General features: G+C 35.2%; 1 long non-coding RNA gene and 1 other non-coding gene across 2 annotated transcripts; both read right to left on the bottom strand.

Annotated features, from left to right (window-relative positions):
• Nucleotides 1–605: 605 nt before the first annotated feature.
• TRNAD-GUC (transfer RNA aspartic acid (anticodon GUC)) lies at nucleotides 606–677 on the bottom strand. The gene has a single exon. It is a non-coding gene; the product is annotated as a tRNA-Asp (tRNA).
• Nucleotides 678–12,823: 12,146 nt separating this feature from the next.
• On the bottom strand, nucleotides 12,824–17,696 carry LOC138698822 (uncharacterized). The gene is made up of 3 exons (XR_011331945.1): nucleotides 17,365–17,696; nucleotides 16,989–17,140; nucleotides 12,824–14,447 (listed from the first exon to the last, which is right to left on the bottom strand). It is a non-coding gene; the product is annotated as an uncharacterized lncRNA (long non-coding RNA).
• Between the last annotated feature and the right edge of the window lie 314 nt (nucleotides 17,697–18,010).

Here is an 18,010-nt window from a genome sequence, read left to right as displayed (position 1 = left end):
AGGGGGTGCTACTGTAGCAACGCAGGGAACTCTCCACCAGACATTAAGCCAGGATTTATAGAGAATTAATTTTGTTGAAATTATGAGGTACAGCCTACAATTAGAACATGCTGAAGAGGGTTGAAGCGTTGACCATTGCAGGGGGATATTTTTAAGGGAGAACCATCCATCTGCCGTGTTACATTGTTTGATGCGGTCTATTCGTTTTATCAATATTATGATTTGTATGGCTCATATTCACCATCGAGCATAAATATAAGAATCCGAAGGGATTGGGAGGGAGCGTAAGTTTTGGTATGGTCAGGTGAAATAAAAGAAGAGAACAGTGCTGCACCCTCATTGTTGCACGACTTTGATACACCTTAGTTACATTTTTATAGCGAATACAAGAATTGCATTACTAGTATCCTTATTGTGGATTTTATTTAATTTTCGTATTTTTTCTTCTTTTTTATTATTATTTTATTACATTCCATTTTTTTTTTTGTATTCTTCCTTACGTTTTCCCTATTAACTATTTGTACTAACTGAGTTGCTTTTGCAAATCAATATTTCAGGTGTAACTCCCTGTAAAGTTGATTTGAATAATTTTGAGGGAAAAATTGTTCCGGAGCCGGGTATCGAACCCGGGACCTTTGGTTTGACGTACCAACGCTCTACCACTGAGCTACCCGGGAACTCTAACCGACACCGATCCAATTCTTCCCTCTATATCCACAGACCTCAAAGTGGGCTGACAACCGTCAAGCAACCAACTTCGAGTGCACACTAACTCCGTGTGACTTAAATTGTGGTTTTCTGATAACGAACAGTGACGTGTATTATGCAAATCAATATTTCAGGTATAACTCCCTGTAAAGTTGATTTGAATAATTTCGAGGGAAAAATTGTTCCGGAGCCGGGTGCTTTTATTATATTTCAATCTTTAGAACTGTATTTTACTTTTTTTTCTATTATTGTATTATTTTCATTTGTTTAGTGTCGATTTTTTGTGCTATTATTTATTATTATTATTATTATTATTATTATTATTATTATTATTATTTAATATGTTAGTATTCTGTTCTTTAACTTTTTGTTAAATTTTCACTGCTTCTATACTTTGGGATCTGGTAGAGTGTAAGAGAAGGCCCTATGGCCTCTACTCTGGCAGTATAAATAAATAAATAAATAATAATAATATTATTATATTATTATTATTTTCCAATATTTCCTATTCCCTGCGTACCTCTTAGTCTACAATCTACACGTACGAATAATGTGTCTCAATATTGTCTATCATCTAATATTTACTTCTGCTATGAACTTTTCTCCCATTCACCGTTCCTTCATTTCTTCCAGTGCATCCTTCAGTATGCAGTTTGCGAATGACCCAGCCAATTCCTTTTTCTCTTCTGATTAGTTTCAGCATTAGAGCGTTCCATGTAAAATCGGATATAAAAACCTTACAAATATGTAATTCCTCGAAAAAAAAAAAGTGTGTAGAGGGATACGAAATACTTTGTTCTGTGAAGTCTGTTCTCGTTTAAGTCTATTAGTTTCTTGTTTTAATGCGTTAAGTTTATCATATTTCAGTAAAAATAGCTAGTTTCAAAGGACATGAACTTGAAACGACTTACGATAGACATCCCAACAGAAGTTTAGTATTATAGATGAAAGTACGATTTTAATAACTGTGCATGCACCATATTTTATATTAATTTTTAACAGGGGCATAAGTAGATATATCGATACTTCATAGACATCCCCACGAAAAACGGTAAAAAAATATATATATCAACTGATTCCTCTCCCTCTCAAGAAATTGCATCAATTTTAATTTCGACGATACATAAATGACAGCTCTGAGCAGTAGGGAATGAAGATAAATGCAAATAAGGCGAAGACCATGGTTATTACAAGATAAATAAAGAAGGCTAACAACTGCCGAAATGAGATACATGCGAAAAACTGCTGGATACTCTCTTCTCGACCATCATCAGAACGTAGATATTCTGAAGGCATTAAAAATTGACTCTATTGTCCATTATCTGCAGCAGTACAGGCTTCAGTGGCAGACACATGTCAAGAGGATGGATCGCTCTAGATGGCCCAGGCAGATTTTATCATATGTCCCAAGAGGTCGAAGAAATTTAGGAAGATCTAGGAAACGCTGGCAAGAGACCGTAACAGATCCACTGGGGTCTAACACTTGAAGGCTGATGATGATGATGATGATGATGATGATGATGATGATGATGATAAAGAAGGTAAACTTGCGAATTCTAAATGAGGCAGTATAGCAAGTGGACAGCTTCAAATACTTGGGATGTACTACAGTATAAGCAGTAACGAGCTACAGCCAGGAAGTCAAAAGGAAGCTTTTAATAGAAAAAGGAGCATCTTATGCGGACCTCTGGAAAAAGAACTAAGGAAGAGACTAATTAAGTGCTCTGTGTGGAGTGTGGCATTGTATGGGGCAGAAACATGGACATTACGACGAAGTGAAGAGAAGCGAATAGAAACATTTGAAATGTGGATATGGAGAAGGATGGAGCGTGTGAAATGGACAGACAGAATAAGAAATGAAGTTGTGTTCGAAAGAGTGAAAAAAGAATGATACTGAAACTGATCAGAAAGAGAAAAAATAAATTGGTTGGGTCACTGGCTGAGAAAAAACTGCCTACTGAAGGATGCACTGGAAGGAATGGTGAACAGGAGAAGAGTTCGGGCCTAGATCATATATACGCCAGATAGGTTGGCCTTATAGACTTTGACGTTAACAAGTTTTGTCAGGTTTACTACGCAGCCATCTAGTTGTTACATAAGGAGTCACGTCATAATTCCCATTTGAATTGCATTAGCGACTGTACTGTCATCTCGTGTTCGTTTACGACGGACGGGTGACGATCCTGGCGGTTGTTCTCTTCAAAGTGCAAACGTTTTTAACATAGCGATGACCTATCTGTTACATATATGATCTAGGGTTCGGGGCAGAAGAAGATATCAGATGATAGATGACATTAAGGTATGTGGGTCATATGCGGAGACTAAGAGGAAGGCAAAAAATAGGAAAGATTGGAGAATGCTGGGTTTGCAGTGAAAGACCTGCCCATGGACAGAGCACTTATAGGCTATGTGTATGTATAAAGAAGTGTTCATGTAAAAAAAAATTCGTTAAATATATTAGCTACGCCTAATTCCCATAGTGCTCGCACGCCTCGCTTCTGTACGGCGACAAGAAGAATTTTCCTGCACTACTAACAGAAGGCAGATTAGTTTGTCTAGAACAGTGGTCGTCAGCATTCGCTGAAATGGGTTACGGGTAAGCAGTGTATCTGAATATGCAGAAGGGGTAGGGAGAAAGCATACTCGCTAGCAACCACGGATGCACGCTAGTGCAGTCTCTTACCCGCGGGTAAGAGACGCTAGTCCGAGGGTGCTCTGTACTGATGAGCGCTGCTCTAAACTATGCTCGCTTGGAAGGAGATTCACAGGAAGCAACAAAAGTCGCTTAAGCTGCATGTACACGGTTCAATTTTTCATGCACATACACATGCAATCTGGGAAGACTATTGAAAGAATCAAGTTTAAAACGCGCGTTCAATTAAGGTGCATGAAGATTTTGTGTCTACATGGTGAGTCGTTTTGAACGTCATCTTCACTACGTATCTAGGCTGTATAATCAATATTAAATATCAATCCTACATGTGTAGCATGAATGCGTAAAGTTGAAAGAAATGTTGAATCGTGTAGATGCATATTTAAATATTTACTTGAAAGCGCATATAGTTAACAGTAGGCCTACTCTTTACTGTGACCTAATGAGTTAGATGTGTACTGTGTGATAATGAAGGGTAAAATAATATTTATATTTGTTCCGACTTATTATTTTATTTACTATAGGCCTAGTTTGTGCTCAATTTTACTTTATTCTCATATTTCAAATGATGCATCGACGAAAATTCGTTGCTCATTTTTCATCTTGTACACTACACGAAACTTTAATTAATATTTTCGGCTATTTTTTTCCAATAACTTCCTTACAGAGCGACATTTTGTAGTGAGATCCACCACTGACTGCCAGTACTTCATCTGATCGGACTGGTACTGGTATAGAGAACATCTAGGAGGGGAGAGGGTGAGAGGATCACGTGGTTCCGTTCGACTCCGTGCGAAATGTTCTACAAATGACCATATCTCGATTGTAGGATCACAGTGCTGAATGATCTGCACCCGTTCTCTTTGTGCAAAGAAATATATTGAGGATATCAGTTACTTTATTTTATTGAAGTTCAAAAATAGTAATAGCCTTTATTAAATATATATACAAATAAATAATAAATAAATATACAAATTTTAACCGGTTTTTTATATGTTCTGAAGACCTGGCTCGAGATATCGCAGAGTGAGAGTGATTGCGAAATATCGATATAATGATAACGAGAGAACCCGAGAAAAACTCTCGCGCTCGCTTTGCCTACCACAAATTCCTTTATGACCCTAAGCGGGATCGAACCCGGGTGGCCACGATAAAAAGGAAGAGTGCCTAATGCTGTTCAAATATGGTCAACACTGCTTATAATAATATTGCGGTTATTAATAACCATAACATATGCAGTTTTGTGTCAAATTTATGTTTTTGGATTTTAATGTCCGCAGCAAACCCCTTAATGAGTTGTAATATACTGAAAAACTGTAACAGCACTACATGAAATGTCATAATATTATAGCATCCACAACGAATGCTCTGGCATATAAATAGATCATCAGTTGTATGATATAAATTATGAACATTCGTTCTTGTTTATTAAAACAAGTACGACCATTAATTTCTTCCGCGTCAGGAATATAATTTTTATAGCAAAATATTAAACATGTGGAAGAGGGGGTGGGAGAATAGCTTCCTTTGACAGCGATGTATGACATTATAAGGAGTTGCAGTTGTTCAAGACCGATTGATTCCCTTTCCTTGTATAATTCCAGAGCATCAAGGCGTGCGTTTATGAGATTGGTGCAATAGAAAGCGCTCGTTATTGAAGTGGTGTTTCGTGGTTGAGTTATTGGTTATGTCGTTTTTGTGTGTCCGTTTTATCAATGCATTATGAATTGAATGGAATTTGATAATAAAATAATGGTGCAGTGTGTTGTAGTGGCTAGTGAATAAACAATGATGTAATGCTGTATGAATATAACCATGGATTGTGGACGATTTGTTTATGGACATTTCATCTACTACCTACATCATGCGTGCGACGAATCTTTCATGTCAGGTAGACTGTAGCAAGAAATTTCACTTTTATTTCTGTAGTGCCTGCTACTCCTCATGTTATGTTTGGAAAAAGTGCATGTGATTTCAAAATGTACAGTACATAACCCAACATGTGATAATGTTTTATTAGAGACAAAGACTACATTAGCTATAGGGAAATGGCTTCCTTCGACAATTTGTATTTTGTTAGTAGGTCTAATAGAGGGAGTTGTAGTTCAAGGCCGATCGGTTTTTATTCCCAGTATATATAATTCGAAAGAAGAGAGTATTGATATAGACCTATACTCTCTGCGAGAGAAACGAAGTGTGTTTTTATGAAATGTAAGCAATAGAAAGCTGTCTTGTTCTTGCAATCGTATTTCCGGCTTTGAATGTTACTATTCTGTGCTTTTTTGTTTCTCGATTTTTGTTCATAAATTAAGAATTTAAAGCTGGTTCAAATAAAATCACTATGATATAGTGTGTCACTGCTACTTACTAGTGAATGGAGAGTGCTTTGTGAACTAGAATCGTCATAATACACAATTTATGAATCGAGGGTTGTTTCATCTTTCACATCATGCGTACAAGTCACCAACTTTAGGTAAGATACGATAAAAGAATTTCGTTTGTAGTTTTACATCGCTTGTTGATTGTAATATTTTGTTTGGAAAGATTGAGCGTGTTATTACAACGGACGTAACCTAAAATGCTATAAATGCATGTTAACTACGTCAACCGAATCTCACAGGTGAAAGAAAGCTTACACATAATTATGTCTCTATTATCCAGACAGTCCAGAGGCATAAAATGTTCCAGTCAGTCTCGTAGATTTTTCGGATACCATACTAGCCGTTTGATCAGATGTCACGGAATCAAACCGAGCCGAGGACGATTTTAAACGGCGATTCAATTTTTAATTGGGAGACCCATATCTTAGATTACAGCGTAGAGATCCCTTGGCAAACTAAAATTTGTGTCATTTCTAGTGCACGTTCAATTTCGACTCCGAATAATCTCTGCAATTGAAAGTGGGATATTAGTTCAGTAACTGGAGCCCATTTCTTATTACTGTAGTAGCCTTATTATGCACAGGTTTCTTTTTATTAATCCTGAAGCACTATTTCCTTTTTATTACACTTAATTATATAATCAGGGCATTATATCGACGAATGTACACTTTAAATCAAGTTTACAAGACTACAAATACGACAATTCGGATTTTGTAGCTGTTAAAAATAATTCCATCATGTGTTTTTTTGGTGACTGTTACTTATGTCCCGCCCACTATAGGAGACATAGGCCAGTTTTACACTAACCCTAAACATTTATTATAACTTGTTGCTTGTGTAGACAGTCTTTTACATTAGATTTGCGAAAATTGGTTTATAGCGCAACATTGGCAGTGATAAAAGTGTGAAATATTCGGGTGAAACGAGCGTTGAGCGACTTCCGCCGATTTTGGAATAGACACCGAAGCACTTGAAGTGCCAACATAGAAAACAAAAAATCACACTCAATCGCTTTCACCTTCATCTTGACGGGATAATAAAAGCCTAAACTAACCTAACCTAAGTGCGTCGGTGTCTATTCCAAAATCGGCGGAAGTCACTCAACGCTCGTTTAACCAATATTCGTTCAGTGGGCGGTGGAAAACTGTGACAAATAGCTCCACTGTAATTAAGTACTAAGCATCGACCCGGCCATCTTCCGCTATAGAGGTCCAGGGCACATACATCACCAAAACATATATTTTTATTAAAAATTTTAAAGTTGTATTATGATTAACATATTGTCAGGCTCTTTACACTCTAATGCACCTGGACTTCTGTTGTGGGAAGAGACAAGAACTATGTACTTGTCGATGACAAGTACAAGTACATAGTTCCATTGATTTTGATAGGTTAACTGAACTTGTCAGCGAAAAGTAGCCCTACTGTCAGTGACAAAATTAGGTAGAGCTTAACGAGGAAATAGATTAGTGACAAGTTGACTCACTTTTAGTAACATGAAGCCCCATTGCCTGTGAAAAGTTAAGGTAGGATTTCATGAGATCAGTAATATGTATCCCTTATGTCTCTGACAAGTTTAGGAAGGATTTGATAAGGAGATAGATTAGTCACAAATTAACCCACTGTCAGTGACATGTAGCCACACTGTAATAAGATTTGATAGATTTAAATGAGAAGATACAGTAGTTTAGTCACAAGCTGATCCACTCTGTAACATGTAGCCCAATTGTCTTTGACAGAATTAGGTAGGGTTTGATGTAATAGGTTAGTGACTAGTCGACCCAATGTCAGTGACATGCAGCTCCATTCCTTGTAGCAAGATTAGGTAGAGTATGACTGGGAGATAAATTAGTGACAAGTTGAGCAACAGTGACATGTAGCCCAACTCTGTTACAAGATTAGGTAGGATTTGACGAAGAGATAGATCTGTGACAAGTTCCACTCAATGACAAGGAAATAACTTAGTTACAAGCTTAGCCACTATATAACATGTAATTCCACTACCTGTCGCAAGGTTAGGTAGAGTCTAACGGGGAGATGGATTAGTGACAGTTGATCCACGCTCAGTGACATGTAAGTCCACTGTGACAAGTTTATGTAAAGTTTAATGGGAAGATAGATTGGTGACAAATATAATATTTATTTATTCTAGCGAAGTTAAGGCCATGAGGCCTTCTCTTCCACTTAGCCAGAAACAAAGAAACTGATACAATTTGCAGTAATACAAGTTGGTAATTTGCTAGGAAACGTCGTTGCATATAGACCACTTTTACACTAAACCTAAAATTTGTTTTTGCAAGATATACTAAAACCCTAAACTAACCTAACCTAACCTTTTCCTTAATCTGTGACAGGTTAGGTTAGGGTTTTAATATACGTTGTAGACACTAAGGTTAGGTTTAGTGTAAAAGTGGTCTATATGCAACGACGTCTCCTAGCAAATTACCTACAAGTTAATGATTGCAAACTAATATTTAAAGAACACTAATACAAATTTATATATGTAGCTAGTCATACAAGCACAAGTTGAGTAAAATAATGCAAACACACTAAATAATAATTACAAAAAATATAAGGCTAGACGTTACATTCAGTGAATATGCAAGCGGTAAGTGAACCAATATTACAAATTACAAGAATAACAAATTCAAATGTAAATTATAACTATACAACACTGAGGAAAATTACATATACACACATACACATATAAAGAGGAATTAAACATGAATGAGGAAGAAAGAAGACATTTTCAGAAAAATGAGTAAAATATGTACTAACAATTTATAGGATTACAATATATATTTATAATTTCAATGATAAAAGTAATGCAATAATCATGATAGGATAAAGGAATGGGAAGATTAAATCTGAAGCTAGAAGTTATATGACTTAGTACTGGTCACGTGTTGAAACAATTTACTTTTAAATTGCAATATCGTTCGACAGTTCCTGAGGGAGCTGGGTAGTGAGTTCCAGAAACGAATTCCTGATGCTGTGAAAGAGGAGGAATAGTGAGCTGTTTTATGGCAAGGCATAGATAATAAAGGGTTATAGGCCTATATCAACTGTCAGTGGTATGTAGTTCCACTGTTTATGACAATGTGTTAAGTAGAGTTTGAGGAGGAAATAGATTAGTGACAATCTGACCCACTGTTAGTGTCAGTGACAAGTAACCCCACTGGCAAGTTCAGATAGGGGATGCATTAGCGAGAAGTTGATCCACTTAGGTCTACAAGCAAACATTCTCATGGGGGCAGGTAAAGAAGTTATTTTTTTCTTCCACCATGTTCATAATGTCAAAACAAGTGCCTGTACAAATTTTGGCCACTAGAGCGCAATTACGAGGGCCGTAAAAAATAAGTTCTCCTGGAGCTCTTTACAGAAAAAAACACAATTTCATTGGAAAAAATGTATTGGAACTGATACAGCAATTGTTGAGTTATTATTAAATATATTCCCTACTGGAATTGAGACATGTATTTTTTCATACCGTGGGATCAACAGAAAGGTACAGACGGCTGTCACACACTGGTTCCGATTCCAGGCGGCAGACTTCTACGATACAGGAATACAGAAGTTGATCCCACGGTATGACAAATGTCTCAATTCCGGTGGGGAATATGTTGGAAAATAACTCAACAATTGCTGTATCTGTTCCAGTAAGTTTTCCCAATAAAATTGTGTTTTCTTACGTAAACTACCCTAGGGAAACATTTTTTACTGCCCTTGTAATTGCGTTCAAGTGGCCAAAATTTGAATAAGCAATTGTTTTGACATTGTTAACATGGTGGAAGAAAAAAATAACTGTTTTTATCTGCCCCCATGAGAATGTTTGCTTGTTAGTGAAAAGTAGCTCCAATGTCTATGACAGTGTTAGGTAGGGTTTGAGGAGGAGATTAATTACAGTTTGACCCACTGTTAGTGTCAGTGGCATATAGCCCCACTGGCATGTTTTGGTAGAAGATATAAGAGTGAAAAGTTAACCCACTCAGGGACATGCAGCCCCTATCTCCGCTAGGGGTTTGGTAGGGTTTGAGGAGGAGATTAGTGACAATTTTACCCACAATCAGGATCATGTGTCCTCAGTGTATGTCACAAATTTAGGTAGGGTTTGATGGAAGGATAAATTAATGGATAATTTTAAAGAAACCGGTGGATGAGTCGTGATATCATTGATGACGTCACGAACGTATTTGTAACGAATGCAGCAGCCGTATTGTATTGAATATACTGGGTGTCCATTTCAAAGTGTGTCATGACGTCACTGTTGATGAGTCAGCGATTTGAAGCGATTTTCACCTTTTGTGTCAAAGAAGTTGCCTATTAATCAAGGCGTTCAATCTGAACTTGAGAACGTGTACGGTATAACTTGAACGTCGTAGCAACAGATGGCGGTCTGTACTGTCTTTGTGCTACCATAACCTCTTTCGAACTGTGTTTTGCGCGGGCAAGTCATACGCAGGGTATTTGTTATCATCGGTTGCGTACGGAAATATTCCACAACACAAATCAAATGCTCCGTGTCCATGTTGACCGTCGAAATTAATGTCAACAAATACGTAAGTAATCGTCTTAACTATCTCCACATATCCCGACAATAAGAAAAAAACTCACCTAGTACACGTTTCGAAACATTTCACATTCCTGCCACTACCGGCGTTACCGTACGTATCAGTAAGTACTCTTCTGAATGAACGCCGTACTTGCTAGGCAACTTCTCTGGCACATAAGTAATGCACCTCTGCAGAAGTGTAGGAAGATTGAATTCTCTAGGCTCATCGACTAGCCACATGACGGCATACAGCGAGCCATGACACACTTTGAACTGAACACCCAGTAGTCTCCATATTCGTAATAAATTTTATGAAACCCAGGTTATAAAATACACACATTTAGTGTATCAAATTCTTAGGGAGCTACCAAATCTAAATATTCACACCAATAAAACTTCCAAACATCATACAACACAATTAGAAACTATACATCACAAAAGACAACAAAAAGTCTGCGGTTTTCGAAAACAGCAATTGTAAAGAATATATTTAAAAGAGGAGACCGGGGAAATTGTGAAAACTATAGAGGGATTAGCTTAATGAATACTGGTTATAAGATATATACGAAAATAATAAATAATAGACTGAGAAATATAACAGAAGTAATAATAAATGAAAATCAAAGTGGATTTAGAAAGGGAAGATCGTGTACAGACAATGTATTTACGCTGAAACAACTCATAGAGAAGAGAAGAGAAAACAACTTAGAAACTCATGCAGGATTTATAGATTTGGATAAGGCCTTCGATCGAGTTAACAGACAAAAATTATATAATGAAAGGATACCCACTGTGCCTTGTTGAAACAATAAAGAAATTATATGAAGATACAAATATAATAAAATTATAGACACCGGATTCAGAAGAACATATACAATTAAAACAAACACTGGGTTAAGACAAGGGTGAAGTTTATGGCCCACTTTATTATATATATATATATATATATATATATATATATATATATATAGACGACATTTTAAATAAATGGAAAGTTTTAGTGAATCCAGGAATAAGATTAGTTAATAAAGTATATATAAATAATCTTTTGTTTGCAGATGATTTAATCATAATACAGAAAAATGAAGATGACTTACAGAAATCTTTACATGAATTAAATAAAATATATAAATTATATGATCTAAAGATATCAGTAAAAAAAAAAAAACAAAGACAATGGCATTTAGGGGAAAATATCCAGTGAGATCCAAAATTATTTTAGAAAATCAAAGTATAGAGCAGGTGTCTAGTTTCAAATATTTGGGCTGTGATATTAGTTACAATATGGAAAGAGATATTGATTCAAAAATAAATCAATTTCAGACGGTATGTGGAACAATACAGAGAACGTTAAAAAATAAAGTTAGAAAAGAAACAAAAGTAAAAATATATAAAGTTATGGCAATTCCCACAATATTGTATGGATGTGAAACTTGGGCTCCAACGAAAAAACAGAAAGATAGAATACAAACGGCGGAGATGAGGTTCCTCAGACAAGTTAAAGGGTGTACAAAACTTGATAGGATTAGAAATGAGGATATGAGAGAAGAATTAAAAGTACAGCCTTTATTGGATAAAGTCACGAATCATAGACAAAAGTGGATTGAACACATGAATGGAATGAGTAAGGAGAGATATCCATTGTTGCCAAGAAATTATCAAGCAAGAGGAAGGCGTGACGTCGGGAGACCTAGAAAACGTTGGGCTGATGAATTATGAAGTCGGAACGGGCAATTGCCTAATTCTTGGAGTGACGACGACGACGACGATGATGATGATGATGATGATGATGATAATGATGATGATACATCACAAAAGACAACAAAAAGTCTGCAGTTTTCGAAAAATTTCTTACGAAATTGGAAACTATATTTAATCCAAATGACCACCGTATAGAGTACAAAAACGTTCGCGACGTCACGGCCATCCATTTTACACAACATAAAAGTTACATAAGAAATCATCCATATCATCAGCTATTTAACCCAACTTTGTTAAAATAACTTAAATCCTTTCTCTCTGCTCGCTCAGGAGCATTCGGCACGGTTCGGAAATGATCGCTGACAGATTACTTCAAAGATATAGATAGAATCGAATCTTAAGGCGGCTTCACAATTGCCCGGGAATGGCAACTAGAACGAGAAGGGAAAGCCGAGAAACGAGAACGGGAATACTAATATTCACAACTGAACGGAAAGCTGAAGCATCTGCGTTATTCTAATGTTTCAAGATGGACGACGACGAGTTAGTCACATATTTTGTACTTATTTTAATATGTGTTTTAGTCGCTCAGAGCACTAAAAGAAGGTAAATATTACTCCCTATAGTAAAATAAAAAGACATTTAATGTCTTACATAAATTTAATACGTATGAAAGTGGAAAATGAGAACTTCATTGCACTGCGTTTCTTAATAAGGTTATGTGCTACTATCTAGTTGACATCATGATGTTCGTTACATTGTATTCCCTATTTTCAGATGGTGGATTCGACCAATGAACCAACAAAGAAATGAGCGTAGAGCATTTGTGAATATATTCAAATATATAAAGGTACATGATCATGAGGCGTTTTACAAATATACAAGAATGGAACCCCAGCATTTCGAAAAAATATTATCATTAGTGAAACACAAGCTACTCAAGAGGAGTAGGCGAGAATGCTTGAGCCCAGAATTTCGATTGGCGATGACTCTAAAGTATCTGGCTCATGGTGGTTCATTTTTAAATTTGAGTTGGGAATTCAGGGTTGGGCAGTCTACCGTTTCGAAAGTGATCGCTGAAACCTGTGATGTCTTATGGGAAGTACTTTATCCTTTATATTTTCCGTTTCCCACCAAAGAAGAGTGGTGTAATATAAGTGAACGTTTCCTAGAGAGGTGGGACTTTCCCAATACTCTAGGTGCCATTGATGGAAAACATGTCCAAATCCAGTGCCCTTTAAGATCCGGTAGTATATATTACAATTATAAACACACTTTCAGTTTAATATTAATGGCATGCTGCGATGCAGACTATAAGTTTATCTGGGCTGACATTGGAGCATATGGCGCTGAAAGCGATGGTGGTGTATTTAGAAGAAGTAAAATAGGAAAAAAATTGGAGAATGGATCTGCAGAATTTCCCGAACCTCGCACTCTACCAGGCAGTAATATTTTAATGCCATATTTCTTTGTAGCAGATGAGGCTTTTCCTCTAAAGCAGTATATTATGCGACCTTATCCTGGTAAATATTTAGGAGAGAAAAAAAAAATTAATTTTAGACTGTCTAGGGCTAGGAGAAATATCGAAAACAGTTTCGGTATACTCGAAAGTAGATGGAGAGTTTACAGACAACCATTGTTATGTTCAGTGAAGACTGCAGAATCAATAATTAAAGCCACATTATGTTTACATAACTATTTGAGAACAGAAGCTTGCAGCCAGCACCCATCTCAAAATTTGGGAAACTGGAGAGAAATCGCAAGAAATGACACAAATTTCAGATCAGTTGGTCGAATGGGATCTAATATTGCTGCTCAGGCAATTTATAAATTACGGGATAATTTAGCGAATTATTTGGTTTCAGATGCTGGAGCAATATCCTACCAACATAGATATGTAAACAATGGGAGATAGAAGTATGTCAATGTTACTATATTTCAATTGCATTATGGAAAGTATTTATTGAACACAAAAATAGGAACACAGAGTATTTGATTATTTATAAGTATCCAATAAAATATTACAGAAAATTGTTATTTTTTTAAATTTATGAATACTCTTATACCAACTTCTAAAATAACTTGTCTCAGTTTATGGAATATATTTTTCTAACAGGTCCAACACCTCCTTCTTAAATTTAAATTTATCTTTGTGTGGGATCATTTTCATGTCTTCAAGTACAGATTTCATGAAATTGAGGTCACTTGGTCCTGAATATTCTCTCGTTGCCACAAAAGACGTAAAAGAATCAACACCTTTAGAGAGGGTATCGTGCAGGTTGGCTCTCTTAGGGCGAAATTCCTCTTGGAAACTTCCACCTAAGGAACTTTCCTGCATGGAGCTGGTGATTCTGTACTCGTACTGGCATCATCGGAAAGGTGTATTGCTTCTGATGTAGCCTCAACACTTGTGCTCGGGGTGACATCTAGTGAGCTTACAGTTGAAGTCATTCTAAGCAAACAACAACGTCATAAGTTACATACATATTATCAGTAAAATATACATAAGATTTTTAAAATTTCAGTGAATTTCTTGAGTACAATAATAATGTAATCCAACATGTGTTGGGAAAAGTTTAATAGAATTATCAGTTAACAATGAAGATTAATTAATTGTAATTTGAGTGGCATTTAATAATTTAGATTTTCAATTGTAATAAATTGTAAATTGTTTAACAGACACTTAAAACAGATTGTTAATTTCTCATTGTAATTTCTAATGAATTCAGCAATTAATAATGAATAGAAACCAGATTGTATATTAGGAAAACATTTTTAAAAGGAAAATCAGAATGAACACACATTTAAGCCAACTTATCTTTTCAGATAGTAATAAAATATTATCTGCTTCAAATTGGAATTGAGCTATAGATTGTAAAGATACTGTCATTAATATTTCCAACATTGTTTAGATCATATAGGCCTAAATGCAGCTCAGAAGTCAGAACTCTAAAAATGTGGAGAAATAGCATTCTGTTTTATTTCTTTTGTGCATTGAACATTTTTTCTCCTTTATTGTGATTCTCTTTTTAAGTATCTTGATATTTTAAAATTACAGTCCTTCCTTGTTGTTGGGCAATTGGTTACACCCTCTCTGATCTATCAAATCTATCTGGAAATGAACAAATGCCAGAATCTGCAATACCTCCCAAAGTGCAAGATGTACATTATAGATGTTACTACAGGGTATGTCTGTACACTCAAAATCAAATCAAATCAATAACTAACACTTGAGATTAATGATATTACTTACTGACTGTTCACTCTGTATGTATGAGTATATATATATATATATATATATATATATATATATATATATATAATATACTATAGTTATATACAGAATGAACCGTAAGCAATGTCATTAATTTCAAGGGGTTATTCTTTGAGATATTTCAAACAAAAACGTTTAATACATTTTGCTCCTTTTTTAGCTTCCTTTTCGAGAAAAAAATTATTTTATATGAATCATTTCATAGCATATTTTGTGAAAGCTACTGAATTAATTCCCAATATGCTCAGTCAATTTAAGAGAGCAGTGTATTATGGTCATAAATGACTGAAATAATTTTAGTTTGTCCTCTGAATGTGCAGAAATTTGATCCGAACAAATGTATGTTTTCGTTCTGAGAAGTAATTTTAATACGTAGTGCAGTGTGAGAACGTTGTGAAGGTTATTATACTGCCTGCAGAGAGGCAAATATATGTTGTCGTAGGCCAGGTACCTGAACAGGTGGCGTGTTCGAGACGACGGTTGAGAAATGAAAAATGTACACATATCACATACGATTAATTTTAAAGACGTCTCGGGAAATTTGATTTGTTGTATAAGTTCACCAGTTATTACTTTAAAATGAAAGTGCGAGGGAACTATAGTTTCTAATTGCCAGAAGAAAATGTTTGCGTATAACAAATTGAGTTTTTTTTAATAAGTTGATTTGTGTAACGTAAAAATAAGCTTTTCGTATTGCCTGTGTTCACCGATAGTATAATTAAAATTAAATTGAAAGAGTTTACAAATGAATATTATTTTTAATTTATTTTCGTTTAATGTAAAATAGCATAATATCGTATTTTTATCTTTGCCTGTGGAGTTGTAAATGTTTCAAAATCTTGTTTTTATAATGTGAACTAAGCATCATTATTGTTTTAGTTCTTTAGCTTATTTAATTGAAATGGGAGTGTAGAAATATTGCTTAATGTTTTAAATTTATTTTGAAATAAGCGTAGCCTATCTTATTGACTATATTCTCTGAATATTTCGTTAAAATTAGGTTGTAGAATTTATTTCCAATTTTTCAAGATTTTGTTTAACATGAAGTGAGCAGTGTTCATTGTCATACAGTAGGTATAACATCAGCTGTATTTTTTATGAGTTAAAAACAAGGTACGTGGCAGTGACCTTCAACTTCAGAACAAGCCAGGTGAAGGGGTTGTTCAGAACAACAGAGGCTTATGTGCACTCCCCATTGATTACACAGCGTTGCACAATCTCGTAAAATCGTAAACCATTTATTTTGAAATGCACATTTTTCTGGAAAACTATTCTAAACACAGCAAAAAGGTATTTGACTTTTTTGTTGCTCTTTACTAAAGAAATAATCTACTAGAATTAATGACATTACTTACGGTTCACAAACTATAGTACATAGGAAATTAACAATGCCATAAGAAATTCATGTATAAAAAATTTAAAGTGGAATTTAATGTAATGTGTAATAATTTAGTAGGCCTTGTAGAAAAGAAGACTATCTACATGATCCTTTGATAATGTAAGTTTTAGGTTAGGTTTTATTGGTCATGGTATCAATATTAAAATATTAATGCCATCAAACAGAATTTTAGTTGGAACTATAGTTTGAAATACATAGGGTACTGGTATATATATATATATATATATATATATATATATATATATATATATACATACGAGAATCTTAAATTTAATTCGCTTTCAGCTAGAATAGTGGGTGCTAAAAATATTTATACTTACTTCCTCTTCCTAATGTAAGGTGCCAACCACAACATAGAATTATAAAGGGAGAAATTATTTTTCTTCTGTTGAGCCCCAGAACCAGAAGGGGGGATAGCTGTAGAATCCCTCAAGGCTCTCACAAATCTGTCCCTGAGGTTGTCCCACTTCTTCTTAACAGTTTCGGTTAAAAATAATGCAATATATTAATATTTTCTCGCCTTTCCGAAAGTAAAATATATAACTAGAATTAATTTATCATCAAATTAACATTAAACGTTGAGTGTATGCATTTTATATGAACATAGATAAATAATATCAACATATAAAATGAAATGAAAGGAAATGTACATTTTCACAAAATCAGAAGAAAAATGTTGTAATATTGCCAACTTACCATCACTATTCAGGATGTCTGCGATTGTACACCAAGCGTTTTCTTTTATTCTTACATTTTTGTATTGAACATTTGTCTTGTCATATAAGAATTCTTTCTCTTGCACATACGAAATTAATAATTCTTCAAATTCCGTAGCTGCCATGATAATCTCGACGAACAATCGACAATCGGAATTGAATAAATGACTGATTTGACATGCGCAGAAGAATACCGGGAATGGAAATGTTAAAACTTCGTGAAGTTTTGTTTCTCATTCCAGGGTCTACCGTTCCCAGAAAGCAATTATGTATCCATACATTAAAAAATAAAGCTTCCAAGATTTTTCTCGATTCCGTTCTCGTTGTAGTTGCCGTTCCCGGGCAATTGTGAAGCCGCCTTTATTGTCAGTTACGATACCATGCCGATTCGTTACGATTCTTTTGAACAACGATTCGTCCATACCACGAATCGATTCTTACGATTCTTTATTAGTCGTTCAACCCAACTCTAATATACAGTTTCCTTGCATCGCGTCGGAGTGAACTAACGTCTAAACATATTAAATCAGATGTAAATTTAGTTTGAATGCTGTTCTCTGAGCACGCCTCAGCAAGCTATTTCAATTTATAATGGCATTTTAGTGTCGTGTAGGGTTGAACTAGAG

The sequence above is a fragment of the Periplaneta americana genome, chromosome 4, assembly GCF_040183065.1.
Source record: "Periplaneta americana isolate PAMFEO1 chromosome 4, P.americana_PAMFEO1_priV1, whole genome shotgun sequence".
In the NCBI taxonomy this organism is placed as follows: Eukaryota; Metazoa; Arthropoda; class Insecta; order Blattodea; family Blattidae; genus Periplaneta; species Periplaneta americana.
Note: the sequence above shows the minus strand (reverse complement) of the source record. Positions and strands in the feature narration are given on the sequence as shown.